Source organism: Uranotaenia lowii, chromosome 3 (genome assembly GCF_029784155.1).
Source record: "Uranotaenia lowii strain MFRU-FL chromosome 3, ASM2978415v1, whole genome shotgun sequence".
Lineage (NCBI taxonomy): Eukaryota > Metazoa > Arthropoda > Insecta > Diptera > Culicidae > Uranotaenia > Uranotaenia lowii.
This window is the reverse complement of record NC_073693.1, coordinates 110,471,047-110,481,959: the sequence shown is the minus strand read 5'-3', so window position 1 is coordinate 110,481,959 and position 10,913 is coordinate 110,471,047.

The following is a 10,913-nucleotide window of genomic DNA, read 5'->3' as shown; positions in this document are numbered from 1 at the left end:
TGAACTCGACAATTCACCCGAGATCCACACACAGCACGAACGAATGTACTTATTGAATAATCAACATAGCTGAAAGGTTATGAACTATCAGATAAAACATTGATTTTAAAAGAATTTTTTGGGGGCACTAAGATGAAAAATTTCGAATCAGTTTGTTCTACGCTCATGGTAATCGTTACAATTTTGCACAAAACATGACACCGAAATTCCGATTTATTAGCTTCAAGAACATGATATCATTATCAAAGGATTACAGATATTGTTGTAAATTATGTATGTAAGCATAAAAAAATGAGCAAAGAAAGATGGGGGCTATGTGTCTTCAATTCGCCAAAGCTTTTCAAGTGAGAAGTTTGTATTCCTTTTTGTGAGGCACGGTGTTACGGGAAAATTATATCATATACGGTTTCATTGAACATTACGTAAATTATGGAGAAAAGGTGGGGGGAAAGTCTCATTCAGTCATTAATTTAATGATATTTCTTTCATATTAAATTTTCCTCCATCGATCACCCTTCGAATCTTAACGTTCTGTTCATAGACTGCACGTTTATAACTAGGCGCAGGATTTAATAATCCAATTTAATTGGTTCTTTGCTTTGCTATTTGTGCAAGCAATATATAAGAATGTAGGAAAATGCACAATAGGGGAGATGGGGGCATAATGGCCACCTTAAGGAAAATGCTTATTTAACCATAGAGAACAGCTGTAATATGTGAATTACATCATTGTTTCGTGTTCAGACACTCAAATAGTCCATTGCCTAATTGGATGAAACTTGAAAAAGTAGATGAAAACGTTTAAAATTGCATTTTAAAAAATTTTGCTGAAAGCTGAAAACCAGTCACTGTAGAGGCATAATGAGAAACCCCCCGAGGCAGTATGAGCATCGTTAATGAAAGCATAATGAGCATTTTCTGCCGGGAAATCTAGCAGCGAATTTGACTCGATGAAGTCAACTGAGTAATAGAGCTGCAGCTTAACATGTATCGTCTGACGATTTGACCTATTGGTTAGATGTCGGAGAGGTAATCAGTAGGCTCGAGTTCGATTCCTGGTGGAGGTGATTTTTTTTTCATTTATCATTCATGATCATGATTGCACTAAACGGTGAGGCGCAGATTCATCAAACAAAGCAATAACAAAATAATCTAGGTCTGTTTGTAGAATTCAAAGAATTAACACATGCTCATACATTATGTTTCTGCTGTTTTGTTTGACGGATGAGATGCTTTGAAGCTATTAGCCGTATAATGTAACAATAAAAAAAATCAATCATGAATGGTATGTGCAAAAAAAAATCCCCTCGAACAGGAATCGAACTCGAGTCTATTGATTACCTCTCCGACATCTAACCAATAGGCCAAATCGTCAAACGATACAAGTTAAGCTGTAGCTCTATTACTCAGTTGACTTCATCGAGTCGAATTCGCTGCTAGATTCCCCGGCAGAAAATGCTCATTATGCCTTCATTGATAGTGCTCTGTTCGCCTCCAGTGAACAAATTAAAGTAAAAACGCGTTTTAAAATTGATTAAAGTGAAAAATCACAAATTTTATGATGCTGAAAATTGAGAAACAATGTGTAGATCATGTTGCAGTGCGTATATTTCAGATCAAGATGATTTAAAGGTCATAAAAGCTTATTTGGTGGTGCTCAAAAATTATAATATTTTCGTCACTTGAGAACTTAGCTGGTTATTATATAATATTTCTGTAAATATGAAAAGGATATTTCTTTTTTGTTGAAAAATTAATACTATAGGTAGTACAAAACAAGTCCTCATGAAAATTTTTTTAAGAAAATACGTACTTATGTAGAAAAATGGAGTGCTTATTATGCCTCGGGTGCTCGTTATGCCCTCATCTCCCCTACATTCTTGAACATACCTTTGCATATGTTTATGTTCTATCTTTTAAGAAGCAAGCATGGTTATAAGTATACATATGTCTACTTTCTCTCCCTGTTTCGTATCGTTGCGCTGTTAACAAATTCCTTAAAGGGTACTATGTTGATTTTCAACCCTTACTCTCAGCCTTACTATGTGGGCACCTGCTTACGAGAGATTCTTGAAATCGACATTCTAATTACTAGCAAATTAAAACGAACTTCACCTGACACTTTGCTTATGCTCGTCACCCTCCCAGAGAGCCAGCCAGCAGCGGCCATATTTATAATCGACACAGTTCCTTCATCATTACCCGACCGGAAAGGCTGATGCTGCTCGCTGGGGACGGTGGGGGTGTTCTGTTCTTGGGTACTTGAGTAAATTAAGGCGAATGATGATGGCTTTGGCTTGCTGGCACTTGAAGAGGTACCACTTTGGATGGTTTGTTATTTTTAACTGCAGCTTTCCCTGCATTTTAACAAGCGTCGTCGTCGAGGATTAGGCCACGTGCTGTAAAAGCAGCTTTTTCCCTGTTTTAGTGTCATCGTATCTTATGCTTCAGGTCAGCAGCTGCCTCCGTGATGGGATTTGGTGCAGCTTTTATCAGCAGATCTATCAGATTTTGCCCGCAACCAGCTCATATGTGTGACACTGATAGACTATCAAATTAACCTTCAGAATGACGTGACCTAGCCGGAAGCTGAGCAAGGTTTTATCTGGACAGGTTGCTGCATCAATCAACTTATGATCTTCTATCTAGAATTGAAAATGAAATTGAATCATTGATTGACCAGCTACAGATATGTTGGAATAGTGGAAACCTTGAGCTTCCCTTCAAAGATTTACGATAAGTAGAGAGGGTTTATGCCCAAAATACATTTTTAAAAGGTTAATTAACACGGAACATACCGTCGTTTTGAATATATGTACCTATATATGTATATCGCCGGGGGTCAAATAATCCCAACACTTTTGCCACTTAAACTCTCTGATTTCTCTACCGATTTTCACAAAATTTATAGTTTTGGAAAGCTTGTAACGTGACTCAAATATGCTTATCAGACAATGTCCAGCTACAATCATATTTTCCAAAGTTATTCAAAGTCTCAGAAAAAATCCGAAAAACATGTTTCGGAAAAAGGATGCAGGTCAGTTATTAAATTCTCGAAAAAAAAATTCGCTTAGTGTCTGAAAAGTGCTGAAATTAGAAGCTATATGGTGCACATATGGAAGTTTTTTTTTTAATTTTTCAAGATTATGGTCACAAAAAAATGTAAGATGCCGCAGCGCGTGGCGTAGAGGCCTTCAAGTCTTCTAAGCCAGCCTTAGCCTTTCTGTGGGCTGGTGGTTTCAGCATTTGTAAGATCAACTATATTTAAAACCAATAATCACCACTGTCGTTTTTTCCATACACAGCAAGAAAAATTCGTGTAATTTTAGATTGAAAACTATGTTGGAACATCGTTTGTAATCTAAAATTACATCATCGTTACATTGAGGCGTGTAAATTTAGATCACGACGAACGACGCACGAAGAAGGAACAGCTTATTGTCGTGTAAAAATATACAGCAATGTAAAATTTTAAATATTTCTCGGGACGTTGGCAGTTTTTATGAAATTTTAAAATAATAATAGTCTTTTGAGAAGAAAAATCTAGAGTTAGTTTTGATTACGTCGTATAAACCAATGTAAACAAAATTGAGTTATTGGCTGCAAACGATTGATAAACATGTAATCCATCTTAGAAAAAAAACTTAGCTTCATTTGATCAATAAATAAATTCTACAAAATGGTTTGAATTTAGGACTGGTTTGTCGTGCAAAACAAACGACGCAAAATATCAGTTCGGCGTGTTGGTTTATGCGTCCTCGTGCATTTTTACCAAATTTTCCTTGGAAAGTGCTGAATTTTGATGTAAAAGTTTAGAACATCAAAAGAAAATCGTTTGCCGGAACAATGATCTAAAGCATGATTAATTTGTCGCTGGGTAAGTACAATTATAGGCGTTACTTGTGGCTATGTGAAAAATAAGTTTCCTGTATTTTCATTTGAAAAGGTGCTCGCAATGGATATGTATCACGCACGCGATGGGTCGGCGAAATCACAAGTAGTGGCCAGCCATATTAAGTCCCAGACCTAGTTTACAGTACAATCCAGCAAAGATTTCGGATACCGATGAGCCATGTTGCTTGCAACCTGTAAAAATTTCCAGCACAATGAGTTACTTGCAGGTATGACTTAATCGTACTATTACTTTAAGCGTTCCTTAAGTTATTTCTAATGAAATAGCGTAGTGTTATATCGAATTAATCAATTTTTAAGTAAAAACAGATCAAGTTACAAAAAGACATTAACGCCACACAAGTAATGCAAAAGGTCGAAAGTACTTGTGCACTACCAAGAACTTTACTAATGCTTTTTTGATTAGTACAGCACATTCTTCTTCTATTTTTGAATTGAATACCGAAAGTTCCAAGTATTTACGAGCAATATCCCTAAATTGAGAATTTTAGACATGGTTCAAAACTTCGAATGCGATTTTCTCGAAACACATCAAGTGGCTCATACGACCTAATCAAAACAAACTCTAGAAATACACTATTTTACTATTATTTTACATTTATTTAAAAAATACATAAATAGTAAAGAAAACAAAGTACACCCACCATCACGAGCACTGCCAGGCTGGACCACTGACGAAGGTATCCGCATTCTGCTGATATTCTAACCGGTCAGCGTCACTGGAGTTCTGAAGGAAATTTCTTTCCGGACTTTAATGGTCCGGAATCATACAACACTGCCGGGACAGGATGAATTTTGCTCACAAATGCCTCGGATTGTTCAGGCAGATCGTGGCAATCATATTCCGGATCCCTGCCACTGCAAAATCTGCCGTCGCTGTAATCGAGAAACAAATAATTAATTTTAATAACATCATTCGTTTGTTTTTTACTTTAGAAACTTACCACTTTTACAAAGTATAGAGATAATGGAGGTCCTGGAACGAAGACAGACGATATCCGAAAAATGACTCGACTGGTAAATGGCACAGACAAACATTCAATTTTAAATCATACAGATATTATTTACACTTTTTGTGATAAATTAATTGTTTCAGATATAATTTTACATTCCGTGATGTAAAAATCAAGCGACCGATGAAATTTAGGTCGCTTGATTTTTACATCACGGAATGTAAAATTATATCTGAAACAATTAATTTATCTTCCCCTTTTTAAACTAGACTAAAATTACATCAAAAGGAGTGGAAAATTACATCTTTTTTCAATTACACTTGTGAAAAAATAGATCACTCTTGTTTTAGACTCCGTATACTTTTAGAAATTTTTTGCTGTGTACAACGCAAAGCATCACCATCCTGTAGCGGACAAAATGAAAGCACTTATTCGAGAAATTCGTGTAACTCGTGATAGCGTGTATTCAGGACACGACTTAATCAGGGATGCCAGTTATGATAGTTTTTTTTTATTACTATTCTTGTACCATTAAAATTTTAGAAATTTGAATAAATAAAATGATTAAAATATGTTTAAAGAAAATTTGTCGACGGTTTGAAAACATTTAACCACAAAAGCTCGTAAAAATCGGTTTCAACTGGTTTCTGTCAACTGGTAGTTGTTCAATGTGCCAATGTTTTGGTCTAAACGAGTCAGGTGTTCACTGAAGCAAGTTGAAACTAGTTAAAATCGATCCAGCTCGGCAGAAGGATCCATTTTGACCTGCCGGTCGAAATCAATTAGAAAGAGACAGGTGATCAACTGTCCTACCTAATACCTATCGTCATTTTTCAGTACTACATGATGGATGAGTTATTATTGTCAATTGCTTACTTGGGATTGAATAGGGATTAACATAACTAAATTTTTTTTTTCTTTTTGCAACTAGATACTATTAATTTAAAAAACTAATACATCTCCAACGAGCATAAATCAACAGTATTCCTTCTACTTGTATCATAATATTAAATAAAAGCTGCCCTGACTAACGCCAAATTAACTTAAACATAAATCCATTTATTGCTATTGTTTGTATCTTTATCAAATGAACTTCGCTGAATGAATCGATTCCTTCAAAGATTTTCGTGCAAACTAATGAAAATTGTAAATTAAATCAGATTTCTATTCAAACATTTTTTTATCATTGTACGTAAACAAAAGAAAAAAGAAATGAAAATTGACTCGGTCGGCACCCCTGAACAACACTTTTACGATTGACCAACAGAGGTGCTAGGTCAGGTATTGTCATAACAGAACTTGATTTATGTTTCAGAACATCACTAGATTGCATAAACAAAGCATAAACAGATCATGTAGACACCTTAATATATGCAGCAATAGTAAGCATCTTCTTGACTGGACTGCAGTTCATATCGAAAATCATTATTTAAAGACAATTTTTGAAAAATCAGGACAATTCCAGAGTTTTTCAAAACGGACCTCGAAAATCAGGACAAATTCCTCAAAGTCAGGACACCTGGCATCTCTGATCAAAGCTCCGAAAAAAAAATCACAGTGTAATACATCCATTTCTGTCGCCTGATAGCGTTATTCGTGTCTCCCGTTTTCTCATTAAGTGTAGTAGAGATGTACCGAATAGAGCATTTCCTAAGACAGATGGTGGTAGGGTAGCTTTTTGTTTTTGTTTTGAAAAAGGTAAACACCTACTGGTCGCCATTTTGAACTTGGGAGATTAGCACTGTTCAATTATTTCTTCAAAAGAAATTATTTTTTCAAATTAACATTACATAACATCAACATTACCTTCAAAGTATTTCGTATCTACAATTATTTAGTTTAAGGTAGTTTAAAAAATTAAGAATTTTGCATAACCATTACTTTTGCATCGCCAATTTGGTTTCGTTACTATCCGACCATTGAACATGCGTAGTGTTGTTGTTATTTTTACCCTACCACCAGCTGCCGAAAATTGTAAACATGAGAAATCAGCTGTTCTGTTGACAAGTCGGGAAATACCTTATAGTGGTATTCGGCGAACGGCCGAATACCGAATATTGACCTTTTCAACTATTCGGCCAAACGAATATTCGGCCGAATATTCGGTCGAATATTCTATTGAATTTTTAATAAAAAAAAACTTAAGCGATTATTTCAATGCTTCCCTTTTCTTCCTTATTAATACCCCTCATGCTTTTTAGTCGATAATTTTCAAACAGATGATATTATCGGATGATGTATTACAAGTTATTTTTTAAGTAAGGGTCTTTCAGATTTTAAAAATGTCATCAATAACTGAAAAGATATTAGATGACTTGTCGCTTCTAGGGCGTTTATCACCAAAGAGATTGCGTTCCTGTGAAATCTGGGATAAAACGTGTCGAAACAGATGCCAAGCTTTTTGAAATTGCTTCTCTGATATGAATTAAATGAAGGTCGAATTTGAGCAAGATATCTTCAAAATAGTTGTTGAAAAAATAGATGATCTTTAACTTTAAGCATACAATACTTTCAACCACACGTATCCACACGGTCAGGACGATTTTTGAAAAAAAAAACTAAAAAGAGCAAAATTTACTTATATTTTGAAAATTTTGTGAAAAACATAATTGAACACAAAATTTTTAAAAATTTTAAAGAGGAATTTGAGTTTTTCATTTGATTTTTCAAATAATTTGAATAAACCCGAGCAAAACTCGGGAAGTTTTAAACAATATCTGGACATCCCGGCCAGATTTGACTTATCTGGATTATTTTCTGGATTTATGGGCAAGCCGGAATATATCCAGGAAATCTGGAATAAACTATAATCAAAGTGTAATACGATACCGTTCAGTATTCTCCTGCAAGATCTTCAGTGAAAGATACGCGGATACACCATGGATGTTTTACTGAAACCATGTTTTTCCTTTTTTATAGGAATTTAACCCATTAAGGTCATTTTTCCTCGTAAATAACTGCTGGAACCATAACTTTTCAATGATTGTGTAGCTTTTACATTACTTACAACATTACTTTAGGATATTTTATAAATTATCCAAAAAAATTTGAAAAATTGAAAAGTCTGTAGTAGATATTCGGCTTATTCGGCCTATTCGGCCGAATACTTAGCTCAACTATTCGGTGAGGCTTGACGGTTTTTCGGCGGTATTCGGCCGGTCGAATATTCGGTACATCTCTAAAGTGTAGTATATCGGTTAAAGAATATCTGGTAAGAACTCATCGTATCTTCGAAAGATATACGCTTAGAGTTAAAAAAAAAGGAATCTCTTCGAGGAAACATCAAGTTTCAATGAGGTTCTGTATGTGTTTGTGTTAAAGTCTCATACTCAAAAACCACGGCAAAGTCGAGTTCTGTTACTAGAATGGTCTCAGAAAATGTAGATTGATAAAAAGTTTGGAAAATCAGCAACCTTTGAATAGTCGTCGAAAATTCTGAAGATGCCAAAATATCACAGATTACGTCAACTTTCTAATTTAAGAAGAGATTAATCACCGTAATTTATGTTTGTTACTTTAATTTATCGGCCTTATTGGTGAAAAGTGTTGTCTTTTGTAGTAAGGACATCTAAAGGTATGATTTTTTTTTTCAAAGATGAGATGAAAGGTGGTGAAAATGAGTGGGTAGAATTTATTTATAAGCATTATCATTACATATCAAATTTGTGTTCCTCACGGGCCACATTCATATCTTTAGATGTCCCTACTATAAAGAACATAACTTTCACCGATAAGGCCGATAAATTAATGTAACATTTCTAATTTACTTTCAAAATTTTTATTATTGTTACTGGAACAGCTTTGGCGGTTGATTAATACAAAAATTACGGTTTTTACACCAATTTTTACTATAACCCTAAGAAATTTAAAAAACATCCATAAGTGTATCAAACAGCTTCTAACTTCAGCTTTCTCAGGCAGTTATTGATTTTTTTTCAAGCACTTTATAATTGACTTAGAGCCTTTTCCCCGAAGCATGTTTTTCGGATTTTTAAAAAAACTTTGAATATCTTCAAAATAAATGATTGGAGCTTTATTGTCCGAAATTCGTAGACATACAAATACGTCACAAGCTTTTCAAAACTATAAAGTTTTTAAAAATCGGTTGAGAAAAAAGAGCGAAAAAGGTGTTAAGGGCAGGGTCCTAGAGTTCGCCCTTTGGGGCTAATTTAACAATTTTTACTTAAATCGACAAAAAAAAAGATCTTTTATATCTAGTATAAAAATATCATTTTAAAAATGTGAAAAAGGTTTGAGGAGCTGCACACTGCCCCTTTCTCTTTCAAACTGTTTTCATTGAAGTTAATCAGAGTTTTGAAAAAAATCATAATTAGAGAAGAAATTTCGAATTGTAACCAATGTTAAGAACGTAATTCAATGTAATTAATTTAGTAAATTTGTGCTTTTTTTGTGTTGAAAAAACTATAAAATATTGCAAAGATATTGAAGTTACATAAATTTTACTTTTGATTTTTTTCTAGTTCTTTGAAAATCCAGGAATTTGACAAACCAAAAACCGAAATGTAATCTCACAGTTTTAAAGGCAAAACGTTTTGCAGTCTTCATTAAAGTTGTAAAATAAATTAAAATCAATAATATTGAAAACTTTAAAACGCTCTTTTGTGATGTCAGAAAAAGTTTTATTCTTTTCAAAATTCTTTCTAAAAATGACATTACATTTTTTTTCTAAAGCATTGCATCTCTGAAATTAGAATATCTATAAAAAATCTGGATCCTTCATTAAATAAATTTTCATTTTCATGTAGTTTACCACTAATTGATGATTGATTTTAGTAAAACTAGGTAATTTCTAAAATTTCCATGATCTATAGCACCAAAACTCAAGATGATAGACGAAATCTGGCGAAATATCAGAACTCATGATACCAAAATCTTTCAAAATCAGTGATCTTGTGTAGTTAATATTGTTTTTAAATATAGAGTCGTAGTCAATTGCAATTTGATTACTTAAACTTTTTTTATTAAATCTAAAACTTGATTATAACTTTTATTTTTTGTAGTAAGAGTGATCTGATTTTTGCGAATCTTGAAACCCAGCCGAGGGTGGAACCAAAAATTTATCTCCATTTAGAAATGTTCCAAAAAAAAACATCCTCACCAGGAAAGTTGTTTTTTTCTGTGTTTGGAGGAAAATGGCCTTGTTTGAGTGCACTCCCGTATTTGCATGTTCCTGGAAGTATCATTTACCAGTTTTCTTTTGAAATTGTCTAATAATTTATATTGAATTAAGAAAAAGAAAGAGGGTTTGAGATGCTTTTAGTCAAAATCGTGACTTGCAATTAAAAGTGTAACATAAACTCAGAATTAAAATTTATTCGAAGGTTTTCACAAAATAACACCCTTCCTTTCAAAGATTTTATATTTGAAACATATTGATCGGGTTATGATATACTTTAAAGAAGGAATAATTGAAAAACAAATTGGATACTTCATGAAAAAGTGTTTTAAAAATTGAATTTTTTAACCATCTGAAAATCTAATCATTATTTCAACTAACTTTTTGCTTAGAATGTTTCAAAATATGTTAATCAAGCATTTCATACTGATGACAACTATTTGACAAGCAGTTTTCAAAAGTACAACTACTATACTTTAGCTTGAAAACATGAGAAATCTGGAAACAGACCTATTTTTCGAAAAATTATAATTTAGATAGCGTCCGATATCCTTGGTTCAGGGCCGTAGGAAGAACCGACTCAAGTGGGGGTTTTGGTTCTGATTTTTATTATGTTTTTTTTGCTTTAACGATGCATGAATAAAAAATAACTTAAGAACAAATAATTTTTGCTTCTGTATGATAATTCATTTTAAAGTTGATTTAAATTATTAATTTTTTGTATTAAATCATAACTTTAGAAAATAGATCATTAAATCTTTAAGAAGATGAGCTGAATTTGAGTAATTAAACCTTAAGTAACACAATATGGTAAGCACATCATTGAATTCGTTTAAATGTTTGATAGACCTAGCTTTTTTGATTTGAGTATGAAATAAGTTTTTTTAGGAAAGCTTTATATTTCCTTGTTA